This window comes from Mchenga conophoros, linkage group LG9 (genome assembly GCF_057382185.1).
Source record: "Mchenga conophoros isolate Kocher_MC1m ecotype Shallow Benthic linkage group LG9, M_conophoros_male_GT1.1, whole genome shotgun sequence".
NCBI classification, from domain to species: Eukaryota; Metazoa; Chordata; class Actinopteri; order Cichliformes; family Cichlidae; genus Mchenga; species Mchenga conophoros.
The window spans coordinates 19,040,199-19,057,125 of record NC_140534.1 but is presented as its reverse complement, the minus strand read 5'-3'; positions in this window follow the sequence as shown (position 1 = coordinate 19,057,125).

Genomic DNA, 16,927 nt, shown 5'->3' with positions numbered 1-16,927 from the left:
TAAATACGCTTCAGTTCCAAATAAAATGCAGGTTGTGGAGGTGTTATTTGCTTTGATTGGTAACTTCTTGGCTTGTGGAACTCACTAGTCAAAATCACTTGGCAAATGCTCAGAGTTAGGAAATAACCCCTCATAAAGCAGCTAAATTACACATTAGTTTTTGCTGAGTTGCTCCGTTAAGATGGATGTAGTCGTCTTGATGTCATCAACTGAACTTTTTAACTCTTGTTTAATAGGCTTTTTTGTAGGGTCTTGGCACCGTTGTGTTGGAGAAGTCCGGTTCAGTCACTTCTAGCTAGCAGAGATAAACAGCTAATAGCTCCAGCTGCCTGTGTTGGCATTCACATGTAGCAATTCAGTCAGCATTGCACAGACATCATGAAGAGGCACCAACTTAGGATGTTATTAGTCTGTTTAAAGGACATCTAAGAAAACCAGTTTTTGCATGAGGCTGTGAACATCTCTACTGTGAACAAGTGTTTTAAGTGGGGAGTTGAAGCTAGCCTCGAGGCTAACTTGAGGATCTGGAGTTTCTGGCACTTCTACAGTAGCTTAATTTTCTCAGCCCTTGACGGCTCTGCTTTTTTGTTGTAATGATTAAACAAACACAATTTAACTTGTAAATTGTTGAGCTTTGACAATACTGGCAGGCTGTTTTTTTTAACTACTGCACAAAACCAAGCCAGCTGTTTCCCTCTGTTTCAGTCTCTGTGTGTAGCTAAACTAAGCTAATTTCATAGATAACACACCGATATGAGAATGCTATCATTGTTCTCATCTAACTTCCTTTCAAAATATGGTAATTTGCTGAAATATATAAAAAATAGTCTCGCCAAATCTATTGTAGTACCATTTAAAAGAGCAGGGATTTAAAAAAAAATTTGTTTTTGGTATTTATTTTACGAAACAGGACCTTTGTATTTTGCTGTGGAATGCATATGAATTGTTAGGTATGATAAAACAGTAAAAATATGTATAGTATGGAGTAAAGCACTGAGTAGACATGTAGTGATAGTGTCTACTTGTACACATGTAGTTTTGCGTAGTATTATGGAATATGCAAACATCTTCCTTTGTTATTCTTTTGCCTAAACGCTGTTCCTCTGTAAAGAGCTGGCCATGCATATCCCTCCTAATTGCCTCTGTGTGTGTTCTGTCCTCTGAACAATTAGGCATAATTAAGTGTTTCAGAGAGCTGGCAGCAAAGGCGCCGCTGAAATTCTTCACCTCTTTTCTCACTTCTTTGCACGCGGTGATATTTTTGAGGTGCTTTTAGACTCCCTGCAAGTTTCTTGTGGAACATCAGTGTATTTACAGTATTCTGGTTCAACACCAAATAAAATATACATATATTTTGCCATAAAAGGAATTTCTTTTTTCTTTTGAAAAAAAAAAAGTTACTTTGCTGGTTTTATTCCAAAAATATTGACTTGTGGATGAAAAACAGTTTTGCTGCTAATCCTCACCAGACGAGAAAGGTATTTTACAGAGTTATTGGATCATTGTAGTATACTGTATGTGAATGCGTAATGTGCCTCTAATGGATTCCTGTGTAGCCACATCATTGGACCTCTAATGTGACCTTTATTCTATCAACCCGAGAGTGATTTTATATTTTGGAACCACGTATCATGACAATCAACATTTCACAGTGAACAGCTATTAATTTCCATCAAATTGGCGGGTAAAAGTTTGACCTTCCGACAGTGTTCACTCAGCTCAACCTGAAACTATTTTTAAAACAGCCTTATTCGGCAGCAAAGGTGCCAAAACACCTGGAAAATCATACACTGTATTTTCCTCACAACTGGTCTTAATCAGCTTCATATTATTCTTCCATCTATTACTACCTATGGAAGGCCAGTTCTTTGACTTAAATTTAACAAATAGCCTATGAGTCAAAGAAGGGAGAGAGCAAGAAACAGGGGTGAGGGGGAGGGGGAGTCTGCATGCGAAAAACAATCAAATGTTTCTGTCGGCTGCCTGAATTGGAAACAGGTGTCTGGGCGCACCACTGCTCCAGATGTTTGACGCTGTAGATCAAATGAGACTCTTAGCACATGAAGAGTTTCAGAGACATCAGAGAGAGAAACAGGGACAGAGAAACAGAACAGGAAAGGGAAAACACAAAGGAGAGAGAGCTATGTGTGGATATTAAAAAACGCAAACTTTAAAGTTCTTCCACTTCTATATTAGCAATGAATTTTAAAAAAAAGTACAAAGTGATGAAACTCTTGTTCCCTATATTGCTTCTTTTTGTTCCTCATAGATTTGTGTTTTTGTGGTTTTGTTTTCACTGTAGCGCTAACAAATTCCCCTTCAATCAACTTCCAGGAGTCGACTGATAAAAAGCTCTAAAAAACCCACTTTATGGTACCTTTCTGGACCAAATGGAAGCCAGAGAAATGTAGCGATTAGCTGGGGAAGCTGCTAAATCAAATAAAGAGGCAGATTTTCCCCCCTGAATGGATAGGAGCTAAAAAACTAAGACTATAGAGTCCAGATTGTGGGAGATGGCACGGTGATTGTTGTGAGACTTAATGCCCAAAGGTGATCCATCACAGTAGCACTTAAATATGAAGTTTAGCCAACAGTTTAGGAACTACCTGCACCACAGTCTATGCGTAGCAGGCATTTTTTCCTTTATTAGAGGAATTATGTGACTTGGGTGTCAATTCTGTGAACATTAATACAATATTACCATATTGCTTGCTAACCCTCAGTAAGGCTGAATCTAAAAAACAAAATAATATATCAGCTGTAATTAAGACAGATCAAGACACACAAAAAAGATGAGGTCAATATCAAATCGTGTTTTTTTTTTTTCTTTTTTGTGTAATTGGTGGCAGTAGAACAAGGTTAATAATGAATAAAGTAATCACATTGTAAGTACTCGGGGCTAAACTGTCTGCCTGCGTAGGTCTGTGACTATGCAGAGTGAATGATTTTGGGTATGGCTCATCTCCAGCCAACCAAGCCTTCTGCTCAACCATCTCTGACTTGCACAAAAATTTTACGGTAGACAATTTGAACATTTATAATGAGTGCTGTGAAATTTACTGAAATTTATCGATTATTACCGATAAAAGCCTAGAATTTTCACTGGTATTTTTTACCATCAAAATGAACCAGGATCTATAATTTGGGAGAAATGCATCAAACATTGTCAAGTATTGGCTTGTTAAAATATGGAAAAAACACCCAGCGCTCCTGCTAAGTTCCATATTTGAACACACATTGCAAAAACTTCATGTTGCAAAAAGACAGCTGATCACAGTTTTTTAATAGCATCTAGTTACATTTTACAACAAAAAACCCAAAATAATCTTAACATAAAATTGTGGCAAAATAAAGAAAATTAAATTCGCGTTCAATTTGAAGTATTTTTTCTAGTGTGTGCTTAAATATGGGGCTTTGCGGGAGTGATGTACTAGACAAAATGAAGGCACTTTTAATTGTTTTTGCATTTGACGGGCTGTTCCACACATTTTTTTGTCACTGCACCTGGTTACAGCAAACTGCTGTAACATGTAGATGAAGATCTGCAAAGCTGTGTGCAGGCTCTGCATATGACCAACAAACAATATGATATTTATACATAACAACCAAATGCTAGTCTTAATGAGCAAGTATTAGCAATTGAGGGTCTTATTTAGCATTTACAGGGATCGGGACTGAGTAAACACCAAAGATCAGTATATAAAAATACCAGAGAGAAACAAGCAAGATTCTTTGAAGAAGAGCAGGATTGGAATATGATGTTGCATCTGGAAAAATCGAAGGGAGAAGAAGCAGAGGCAGAAGAAAACAAACCATTATTGACCGAATGAAAGACTAAATGAAAAAAAAAAACACCAAACTGTTTAGAGAATCTTGGAGTAACACAATTGCCATTTGGCACAGCACTTAAGAAGAAGAAGAAGAAGCGGGTAGAAAAACAGTAAAACCACTGACAGGTAAATAACTCTGATAAAGTGTTACAAAGTACTGTTCTGCTCGGAAACCTTCGGTCCTGGCATTCATGTGGATGTTTGCTCATGATTTGGGTTGCCATCCAACCAAACATTGGTGCAGAACAAGCACACCAACCAAGGCAATGGCATTTTGACAGCAGTGGTCTCCCCAAGCAGGAAAAGTACGCCCCTCCACACCACAAAAACTGTTTAGGAATGACAGGAGACACACTTCAAAGAGCCCCAACTTCTCAAGTCCCAATTTAAAACCCCCAGAGTTCTCCCATTCATGCCCCAACTGTTTTGTCAGAACTGTTTTAGCAGCACAAGAAGGACCTATTTGCTATTAGGCAGGCAGTTTAGCTGGTTTTGATCTTGCAGCTGACTTGTGTTCGGAGATGTGACGTAATTCTAGGCAAAGCAATTGTTCATCTGTTAAACGCTCCACTACGTTCAGAACTTTTCACTCCTGGAAACTCTGATGCAGATGCAATAAATATGAACAAAAATTGTAACATTACAGCCTGAACAATCAGTTGAGAAGCAGGATGGTATAAAGCTGCAGGAAACTGAAAAGGAAGTCTGGTTAATCTACCAAAAGAATAAAAAAATGGTAAAATTCATAAATGTTGTCATTCCAACAACATAAAAGGTGCTATGCCTTTTAATGGGCTGCAGACTTGCATGCCAGTATTTTTGTGGCTAAACAGAGAGACATCATTTATCACCACAATGCATCTGTTGTGAGTTTATTTGCTTTCCAAGGGTTTTTGTGTTTGTGGTTCGCTCAGTCGATGACATGCGAGCTACTTTGACAAAAATCACTGATTATTCCAAAAGCAGCAGTGTTGCAGCAACCAAACCATCCGGCAAAGTCTAATATTACCCCTTCTCGTGTTTAGAAAGTGTTTAGCTTAATATTCTAAATGTGAATCAGCATCATTTGTTTATGTTTGGAGCAAAAATACAACATGGTGTCAGTTCAATAGACACATCAGTCACAGTGATTTGTAGTCGAGGTGAACACCCTCCTAACCGAAACCTGGCCCCAGTCTGCTCCAATGTTGACTTAAAAAGGACAAAGCCGGAGACAGGCTTGCTTTAATCAGAAGCGGATGTCACTGTATGAGCCAAGGTCTCTCGTCTACAGGGAAATGTTTAGACCATGTGGTCACGTTAGACACTGTAAACCTCCACAAAGTGCGTTACACTAGTGCACTATGGTGAATTTATGGGGTGTGAAGAAAATTTGTATTGGTGTTGTTTTTTTTTTTTGGCCTGTCCCGTTTGGCTCTTTTGCCATCAGAATTGTTGTCTAAAGGCAAAGAAAGATGCCCAACGGATTTACTTTACCAAACTGACCATCCCAGCCTTGCCGTAATGGTCCATTTGATTCACCTTTTATTGTTTATTTTATTTTCACTTACTGAATACGGGACAGACTTGACTGGGGGAAAGAAGGGGAGAAAGAAAGAGGGAAAGAGAAACAGCTGAGAAGAGGGACGGGGGAGAAGGGCAAAAGACAAAAACCAACAGAACGGGCAGAGAAAAAAAAAATGCATATATCAATCACCTGGGTCACCTGCTGAGAAAGAAAAAAGAAAGCAAGCAGAAGAGAACAAGAGTAATAGAATAAACAACATCACAATGATATATGGGAATATGACAGTAAATACTAAATGTTAAACCTTATTGTGCAGCACATAAGATCAACAGAACACAGTGTGCTTTGAGGTAGGAGCCATAAAGGGTGTAGTTTGTGGGTGTGATTGGTGTTGTTGATGTTTTACATCCAGATTTTTCATTTCTTTTGAGAATTAATCAAAGCAAATAGTCAAACTGGGGAAATTAAAGCCGCCGCAAAGCCTGATATGTCTTCATTGTAAAGTTTTTACCAGACACTTGAGTTATAGCCATTAAAATCACTTTCTTATTATACAGCACACCGGCCAGATGACTGTAGCTCACTTTGCATTTTCCTATAGATCTTTCCATGATGTAAATCTTTAATTTTGTCTGTTTTTTAAACTTTGTGCACTGACTAGTTGGATGGCTCTCAGTGGATACAATCCTTTAGACAGGAAACTGAGAGCCATCGTATAGGGCTACATCTTTCAGCTACGGTGACATCCCAGATAATATCCCCTCTGAGAGGTTTTTAAATTGCTATTTGGGGTTGTGAAGCATATGTTTTAATGTACACATTGGCTCCTTTTACTTCAAAATTGTATGGGACAACTTATTTTAATAAATGGAAAAAGTCATAGTGACTTGTTGGTGAGAGACGCTTAGCCAGTGAGCATAATAAGAAAAAAGAATCAAGAAGAAAGAATTTTATGGTCAGGAATGATAAAACTGAAAGACAAGACATATGCATTATGGCACCACTGCTTTGAGAGGCAGGTAGATGCTGACTAGTTTGGTAGATGTCTGCCAGGTATCAAACCAGCTAAGTTGGATGGTCTAAAATCAATGAAGTTTCAATCAAATTATGACTTTAACTCTGCTTATGCTGTTCTGTGACATAGTTTAGTCTAAGATAAAGCCCACTGTGTAACTGCCATGCACTCAAGGACAGATCTGCTGCATCTATATCTTGGACTGGTTGTCTCTCAGTCTTCATTTCATCACGAATTCTCCATCATCCTCCTCTTTTATGCATCCAGTCATCTGTTGCAGTTTCCTCCCCTCCTTCGTCCATCTGTGCTGGTGTTTCTCACCTCATTAGAGAGGTTACTGATGCATGAGGGAATGAGCTGGCAGGTCAGTAGCCACAGTGAGATTCATATTGAACAGCTTGTGAAAAGTTTGCAGTCTCACAAAAAAGGAAAAAGTTCACCACCGAGCTCCTTTAAATTGAATTTTTTCTTTAAATGTCACTGGATAGATTTTGTTCTATCAAGAAAAAAAAACACTTAAAAAGAAAATAGCTATTCTGCAGAAAAATTACGAAACTTGTTTCTATTGGATATTGTCGCTAGACGAAAACTATACTGGCACTGAAAATAATCAGGCTGGACATTCTCTATCTCCCTTTTCCAGACTTGGCAAAGGCTGTGCATAGTTCCCTCCAGTGTCTGGTAAATTCCCAGATCACTAGGAATGCAGCATTTAATTTTCTTGTTCTTTAGCTGACCTTAATCATTTCTGCGTCAAGGGCAACTGAAACTCCAGCGCCATGGGGATCAGTCAGCCTTGCTGTGGAAGTGAATGTGTGTGTGTGGGGGGAGTATACACATGTATATGTAAAAGGGAGTGAGGCCTGTCTTGCTGTCTTCATGAAGAGGCCATTTAATGCGCTGATGATGAATAATAGGTTGACTGAATGAGCGTGCGAGCCCCTCTGGTGTATATTTAAACGGCGGAGAGATGCTCCCTCACTCGTATCAACTCCCCGGTGGTCGGTGAGGTTAATTGCTTTCTCCGGCAGGAGCTTACAGATTCACTATCTCACAAAATGCATCCATACAAATGACTCTGCGCATACCACAATAAGTTAAGCAGAGTGAGTGCTGTGTGTGTGTAAGGTTGGTATGCTCTGCAGCAGAACATCATGTATGCTTAGGTAGCAGACACGGTGCACAGTGAGGTCATAGAAGCTAATGAGGACAACTGACTCTGACTAATGAAGTTGGCTTAACAGACTCGCAGAAAACAAGACAGAAGTGATGCTGTATTCAGAGTATACTATACTCACATGCATATGAACTTGAGTGACATCCCATACTTAATGCATAAGGTTGGCCTACCCTTTGCAGCTATAACACCTTCAACTCTTCTGGGAAGTCTTTCCACAATTTTGTTGGAATTTGTGACCATTCTTCCAGAGAGCCTTTGTGAGGTCAGACACTGATGTTGGACGAGAAAGCTTGGCTCACAGTCAATTCATCCCAAAGGTGTTATAACGCATTGAGGTCAGGGCTCTGTGCAGGCCAGTCAAGTTCTTCCACACCAAACTCACTCATCCATGTCTTTATGGACCTTGCTTTGTGCACTGGTGCGCAGACATGTTGGAACAGAAAGGGGTGAACCCCAAACTGTTCTCACAAACGTGGGGCAATAAAACTGTCCAAAATGTCATGGTTACTTTCACTGGAACTAAAAGATCAAGCCCATCTCCTGAAAAACAACCCTGCACCATATTCACCTTGCCACCAAAATTTACACTTGGCACAATGTAGTAAGACAAGTATTGCCAAACCTAGATTTGTCCATTGGCTGATTGCCTGACTGAGAAGTGTGATTCATCACTCCAGAGAACAACCCACCACTAATCTAGAGTCCACTGGCAGTGTGCTTTGCACCACTGCATCTAATGCTTTGCATCGTGCTTGATGATGTAAGGCTTGAATGCAGCTGCTCAGCCATAGAAATCCATTCTATGAAGCTCTCTACACACTGTTCTTGAGGTAATGTGAAGGCCACGTGAAGTTTGGCGGTCTGTAGTGACTGACTCTGCAGAGTTGTGGCTGAGCTGCTGTCATTCTTGACTGTGGAATATTTAGTAGCAAGGAAATTTCCCAAATGGTCTTATTGTACAGATGGCATCCTATCACGGTACCATGACGGAATTTGCTGAGCTCCTGAAAGCGATTTTTTTTTTTACACACCTGTGGCCATGGATGTGATTGGAACACCTTTGGATGGGGGAGTGAATACATTTGGCAATACAGTGTAAGGAGATAGCGCCTATAATTAAATATGGCAAGTTGGAGAGGTTTGTAACTGCTAAACAGTCAGTTGTTTTCACACGAAATGCAGCTTAAATGAATCCTTGATGTGTTGTTCTATCTTTTCTTTGGTGTCTCTCTGCACAGTCATCTGGCCTCGTAGCTGATGTGTGTATAATATAAGGGATTACATGATTAGTCATGCTGTAAACAAGTGTTTGCCAAGATTCTCTGAACCACATCATGTCAAGGTGAAACATGAAACTGAGCACCACTGAAATGTCGAATTCCAGTCCTGAGTAGGAAATCGATAAATGAAAACAGGTTGATGGGTTAAAGCAAAATGTTAAAGTCAGCCATGAAACTATAAAAAAAGAACACAATTCTTTTTGGTTCATCAGACTGTGTTTTTTCTATTAAGTTGTGTTCACAGATTTCTGTAGTGAATTTAGTAGAAAAATACCCCAGGCTGAATTGTACAGAGGCTGAAACTAATGCAGTGAGGAATAAAAACAACACTGATGTGTCATCACGTTAAAAAGTCAGTACGACAAACATTTACACTTTCACACATTTATATTTTCACATACACCAGTAACATTTTAGGTCTATAAAAAGAGCAGACTGAAGGAGGAACTGATAGGGAAACTCTGAGGGAACTAAACACACTCTGAATAAACTCTAAACAGGAAGTGAAGCTCCATAAAGACCAAGAATTCAAAACTAACCCTACTTAATTGATGCGTGAGTTCAAATAAACAAGAAAACTAAATGTTGTTTAGTCATGGCTTGATTAAACAAACATAAAAATTCAACAATCTGACTTCCAGCACAAGAATAACAGCACAACATAAACATAAATAACACAAATACAGCAAATAAAACAAAACCAGAGGACCATAAAAAACCTTTAAATACCAGCCAAGCAGTGTCACAGAAAAATAACAGGAAGCAAACAAACGTCCATAAGGCTGCGATAAACAGATGCAAACTCCACCCCGCCTAAATAATAATAATAATGGATTGGATTTATATAGCGCTTTTCAAGGCACCCAAAGCGCTTTACAATGCCATTATTCATTCACTCTCACATTCAAACAAAAACATAAAGCTCAGTAACTTCTTGCAATTAGTAGACACAATAAACATTATGCTAAACAGGTTGCAACCACAAGTCTGGCAATGTCAAAACAACAGCAACAAACACAGTGCAGAAGTGCTTTTACGCTCACATAAAGTGCATTACCAATACCTGGATGGTGTGCTGCTCAGTGGATCCAACAACTATCCAGTTTTCAATCAATAGGCAGAGGATACTTTCACAGTGCCAGTAGTGACGCTAATGCTAGCTGCCTAAATAATAGCATCAGACCTTTTCGTATTATTATTATTTTTTGACATTAAAGCTACATTTGTTTGAGCATAAATGTACAATGAAGTTGAAATGATGTTATAAATATGAAGGATTGTCATTTTCTTTATGAAAACAAGTAATATTTTATGTTGCTAAAGCTAATCTTGGCAACCAGTTGATTGGCACAGCATTAGCAGCTGATGTTAGCATACCCAGAAAAATTACATAACTTGCAGGATCTGACCAATTCTAACCTTGTAAAATTGACTTACTAAGCAATTAAATAGATTTTTAATGGGGGGAATTGTGAACTCGATTAAAAAGAAAAGGTCAAAAACTACCTAACTAATTCAGCCTCCCCTCCAAACTTATCTCCTGCTCACCCGTACTGTCTTTAGCTCATGTTTGTCTTCAATGAACTGGCTGTTGTCTCGTTGATAAGGGACCTAAGATACTATTTTAATCTACTCCTGGCTTTCAGAGTTGGCTGGTCATCTGACAAGTAAAGCTACACATTGAGAAACAAATGCATGCTTTGTTTTTTTTGTTGTTGCTGTCAACAAAACCCTCTTTCATAAGCTGACAAGGCTTTCATCTGAGCAAATCCAAACACTGGGTATTACCTTACAGATTCCAGGTTAACATAGAGGCAGAGGGAGAATTTAAGCAACTTAGACTGCATAATGAGTGCCACCAACTTCAGCAGACATCAACATCTGGCTTGGCTTAGTCATTGTACACACACGCTTGTACACGCACACACTCGATTTGTTTTCAGGAAAGACTTCAGTCGTTTAAAAGAGAGTCTGAGAACCCTTTTGCCCTTTTTTTTTGCCTTTTCTGTCAAAATGCTTTGGTAAACCTCTCTCGAGCCAGCTACCCTGATTTTACCATCTGCTGGTTCGCTCATAAATCACCGGCAAGTTTCAGAAAGGAGTAATGTCGCCATCTTAAACTTTATGACATTTCTCCTAACTGCAGCCTGTGTGTTTGGAACGAGCAGCTTGTCTCCTCTTTGTGTAACAGCATGTAGGATTATACAGTGTCAGGACTTTACAAGGCCTGTGACACAGTCAAGGCTGCTGCAAACACTGAGCAGATCATCCAGGTGATAAACTGCTCATGTGGGAACATCTCTGATCACTCAGCGGAAGGAAGCTTGCAGAGTAAATCCTTGAGAATTGCCAGACCTGGTCAGGTAATCGTTGCGCTTTGAGGTAACTTTTAATCTGTAAAAGCAGCGATGAAAATGTTTCGACTCTGGGGAAGACTGAACTGCCCATCTGGAAGATAGCAGTGGCAGAGAATCTACAGAGGCAGCACATCAGAGTTGATTGAAATTAATTTGGAAGTCTCATGACACAAGAATTTAAAATGTGATGGCGAGAATACACATAGGTAATTCCTTGATGATAATTAATGGAGAATGAGCTGACAAGCCACTTTGTCTCTGTGGAAGATTTAAAACTCCCACTGTGTAAGGGAGGCTAGCTCTCATAATGACTTTTCAGATAGTGAGGAGATAGAGATTAGATTTCATTTGAACTTTTAATGTTTTACTTGAAAGTAGTTATTATAACATTATATTTTATTAGTTTAGTTTTAATTAGATTTTTAAGAATCTGTTGAGTTTATAAACTTTATAACTTCAGGGTTGAAAAAGTGCTCTACTCTTCATTAGCTCATAAAGGCTCAGCTGTGATACCTCCCTCCTACTGACAAATCTCATTTAGGGCACAGTGCTTCAGAAATGAGTCAGAAAATGAATTTACATTTTATAGTTTGGATTTCCTTGACACAATGTCATTGGGCTTTTTGAAAAGTTAGATACTAGAAGTTGTTAATACGACCTAATACAATGCTTTTCTTCTTCTACATGAAATCCCAGAAACTTTTAACTTCCCTACCTGGATGATTGAGCATGCATCAGTATCTTCATGAAATGTTTAGTAAATACTATCCTTGTTGCATGCCCTGGTGAAAGTTGCGAAGAAGCCACTAAATAAGTCTCAACCATTGTTGATGACATTCAGTGTCTTAATACCAAAGGCGGGAGTTTAGTGGTGGTGATATTGGCATTGTGGTGTTGTTGGTTTGTAGCATAAAATTTGTGTTTTATTCAAATTGATTGCATTCAAAATCACAAAAACTGCATAAATCTGTGGTGATTCTTATTGAACAAAAGCAAGAGCATCATAAAGATTTATTTTTTACACTGGAATTGAGGTTTCTCATAGATGTCATGCTCACATTGTCCACCATTTTGGATGCAATGAAACCAACTGTTTTTGTTGGAGGTTGCTGGGCCTTGGGGGATGAAATTGGTTGCACAGCCTCCTAATGATTGCTTTGGTTGCTAGCAGATTTCCTTGGTAACCTGTAGTTAATCATCTTTGTCTGAAAATACTTGCTAACAACTAGCCTTGTGGTAAACAGTTCACGGTGCCCCAGCGCTGTAGCTAACGTGTTTCACAGGGCACGACTTTTAATTTGACGGCAAACAGTTTTCATTTGTGGTTTGTGTTGCACTTTTTGCTCTTTCACTTCAGCTCGGAGAGTAACTGGACAACTTTGTGCGCATGTTTGTCACTTCTATTTAAACTATGACTGCAACAATATGCGACCAAACGAGTCTCAAGGAGCTTTTTGCCAACTGGTTAGGGAATATACATTTTTCTTAGCAGACCAGCTGTTGCTAGGGAAGACTGTGCATTGGGGATAACTGATAGAGGAATTACTGAAATGCTATAACTGGGTGGTCTGAAGGGTCTGTCTCTGGGACTTTAGCAATAATTTGGTCAGCAATCACTTGGAACCTAAGTGGATGGGCAGGGATGCCCCCCAGAATAGAGGCTCGCCATGAAATACAAATCACTGAAGATGGACAGAAGAATAGTGATTCTAACTGAAATGCTGAGGACTCTTAATCTGATAATTAAGAGGTAACAGATAATATAGAATGAGAGAGATGTGTACATGTAACGCATATCTTCAGCTATAACTGAACCAGGACCACTTCAGTCTTGTGGCATGGGCTATAACCATCTGGGTACTAGAGCTCTCCAACAAATTTTCCAGATCTGATAAGACATAAAGGCAGGATTTCTCCTGTTGGAACAAGAATATCAAAAGTTAATGTCTGGATTTCCAAAAGCTTTTCTGAGGAAAATGTGTGTCTAATAACACCTTTGGCCTCGGGCTCTTTTCTGAATCTAATGTTTTCAAGAAGTAAGTTAGGTAAGGAAGCTCTGTTCTCTCACAAACCCTCTGGTTGTATGTGCTATCCTTGATGCTATGTTTGTCAGTTCTGTTCGGCCATGGTGTCAAAATCCATCCATTCAGAGTCACAGCAGGGGTCGGAGCCTTTCCCAGCTCTCACTAGGCCAGAGGAGAGGACCATCCCGGACAGCCAATCAGTCCCTTTTGTCCAGCACTTCAAATTCACTGTAACGTTTGCTTCACCAACCAATGGCAACCAGACTGACGACTCCAGTTGCTATCTATTACCTTCAGCTTCACCCCTGCTATATGAAACTGCTACTCAGTGAAGTCTGTCCAAGAAATATTTGTAAAAAAAATGTACATTTTGAATCCCCGTGTGTTTGCAATCACTAGACAAGCTGTTATTTTCCAAATGATCACTTTTTTTAGAACTTTAATGAACTTTTGATTGCCTACACAAAACATCAAATTCACTGCACACATGTAAATGACATCTTAAAAACTATTAAAACAATATTTATTTGACTTCTGGCCACAGTAACAAATGAAGTTACTGTGTACGTGCTCAGAAGAGGAACCCGTTTCACTTCGAGAACTTCTGCTACACTTAAATTAGAACTTCAAAAAAACACATAGAAGTCGAACATTTCCATTAGTGCAATCATGAAAACAAACAGCATGTTGTTTTTGTTATATTATATGCTCTTAATGATAATTATTGCACCCCCTGAGGCTATTTTTTTTAAACAGAATTAATCTGGATGCATCTCCTGCATTTGGCTACTATAAGCAAACAAGAGAGAACCACTAAACATTAAGAAATACAGCCCAGATGTGCTAATAATGATTTTGCTGTGGTATAGGAAACACAATAACACGGTCGCCAGCTTAAACTATGAACAGCGTAGCTATACAGGAAGAAGATTCGACACAACTGATTATCTGTTAAAATCAGGTCCACAGAAGGTTCAAGAGTGAGATACTGATCAAGTCTGAAACTACAAAGATGCAAATCTTTGTAGTTTGGGGAATAATCAGGTGTTGGAGACAGATCAGTGGCTGCGCTGAACTGTCTTGACCCGCTGTGTGGAAACAGTTAACTAACTGAATGATTCCAGTTTTTATTTGTAATGTTAAAACCATCCATTTCCTCTGAGTGCTGTCAGCGGAGCCAGCTGATAGTGAGCTCCCCAGATGTTTTGTTTAAATCATGCATCTCTGTCTTATCGGGCCTTTAAATCACTCAAATAAACAAAGTGTGATTCTGTGTCTGGTTGTGAGGTGAAAATTGGTCAGAGAGAGACATCAGTCAATACAATTTATCATTTTTTTAAAAAAACTTCTGTGATGCAAAGCATCTGGTAATCCTTCGCATTACTCGGGATGTCTTTTTAAATCTTTTCTTCTTTTCTTTGGACTCAAAAGGAAGCTGTAATCAGAAATGAATGAGCACAAATGTAAAAATAACAACTCGTGGGGACAACACAGGAAAAATAATTTTTATTTGCCAAAAAAAAAAAAAAAAGAATTTCCATCCACATTTGCTGGACACGCCTGCTTTGGTGGCAGAAACAAACTCCCTGTGGCTTCCTTGTGATGGAAATCGTGAGGCGGCAGTGCCACCTAGAGGGACGAGAGCAACCTGCCAGTGAAGATGCTCAGAAATACTTTTTTTTTTTCTTTGCTTATTCAAAACTTACCAAGCCAATTTTCATGGACCACAGTAGCGATGTGGAGCACATGTAGTGCAAAATAGAGCAATGGCCTTGGAGAGAGATCTGCTGTTGTAGATTGAAACTGTGACAGTGCTGCTTTGCATTATCATTAGAGGGTGTTCATATTTGCACTATAGTTTTTGGTGTTTAAATGTATTAGATAAGATCATTTTTATTATGCACATTTGATTATTAAAAGGGATTTTAATCTGCTCTGACTGCTTGTTAATGTATTTATACATGTGGAGATACATGTAATACTCGAGTTCTAAATTCCTCTTTTCCCTCTTGTGTATGTTTTAGAGTTAATTATCGGAATGTATTATAAATTCAATGAGAATGCTGCCTTGTGGATTCATCTGATGTCTGAAAACTGAGTCCATGCACTGCATTTTGACTTTATAACTCAAGAGGCAATAAAAACCATGACTGTAAAGGTCTGAAAGAGATTACATAAATGCCAACAGTCCTCCACTCACACTGCAGATCCATTTTTACTTTGTAGTGCTGTAAAAGTGCCGCTTATTATGTCCCACTTAACCATTCAAGGACTTTCTCCCCAGTTTATGTAACACATTAAATGTTTTCTGTTCATGTAACACTGTGCTTTGGCCAATATGAGTCTGAAATAAACTTTTATCAAGCATAAGGTGGTGAGTGAAAAGGTAGCTCTGAAAACTCTAGGTCTGGATCAGAAATTTCTAATTTTGCAAACGTCATGCTATGTTGGTATTGTTCCTGCAGTATCATGAGAATGGTACACAGAGTTGCAACTGACCAGTTGCATTGTTGTGATGTCATAGCTTTGCGCTGCATGGAAAAACAAAAGATATGCCTTTGTTCATGGTAATCATTTTGATTATTTTCTTTATCAATGTATCTAATGAAATAAATAGATTATCAAGTTAGGTTTGCTGTCAGCCAGATTTACTTTACTCATGTCAGTTTGCTAAGGATAGGTTTTAATAGCGTTAAATTCTTTTTCATTTAAATTCTTTGCTAATGCTAACTGACTGCTAAGTCTAAGGAGCTTGGAAAGAAAAGCGTCTGGACTTTCTCTGAGTTGCTTGGAGATGTTCCACCTCTCATCCGAGAAACTTTTTCAGTTCTAAGGTCAAATTTTGCCTCCTCGACGGGACAAGACTTGGCTGTCCATCTGCATCTAAAGGACAAAGGTCACTCTTTTGAGGACACCAGTGTTCACATTTTGGACAGAGAAGACAGATGGCTTGAAAGAGGAGTGAAAGAAGCCATCTGTGTCCACTGTGAACGACCATCTTTGAACAGAGGCGGTGGCTTTCGACACCAAGTGTCTGTCATCTATAATCCAGTTTTGAGATCCCTTCCCAGATGCCTTAATGCCCACTCACATCCTGGGCCATCTGACCTCAGGAAATCACATGATAGGGTAGGGCTAGGTTTCACAATGAGCTCACCTGAAACCCTGGCTGATTGTGACCTACACCCATTTTCACACCTTGGCTCGTGAGGGACACTCCCACAGGGCTTAAATCTGGGCCTCTCCACCATTTGACCTTAGAACTGAAGAAGCTTCTCAGATGAGAGGTGAACCGTCTTCAAGCAAAGAGGTCCAGATGCTTTTCTTTGCAAGCTCCTTAAACTACGAACCTTCACAGACTGTTCAGAGAAAGTCATTGGTTACTTGTAATGCTGATCCTGGACGATCATCATTATGATGATTTAGGAACAACACTAGCACGGGATCACAATAGTCCAAGGTTGCATCAATGTGTTCATATTCTCATCTTATTACCAAGAAATCGAGACTCATCAGAGCAGACGATGGTTTTTAGCTGACCAGAGGAACCCAGTGTGGTCTTCTGCTGCTATACGGCATTTTCACCCAGAGAAGTTCAGATGATGGCATATTTGCTGAAATCTGGGAAAATCCCAACTGTGTGACATTCAGAGTTGCTGCCACAGAGTGTTGCTAATGAAGTGGCCCTGAGTGTATACTGTAAAATTTTACAGCTTTTTGTCTGAAAGCAGGTT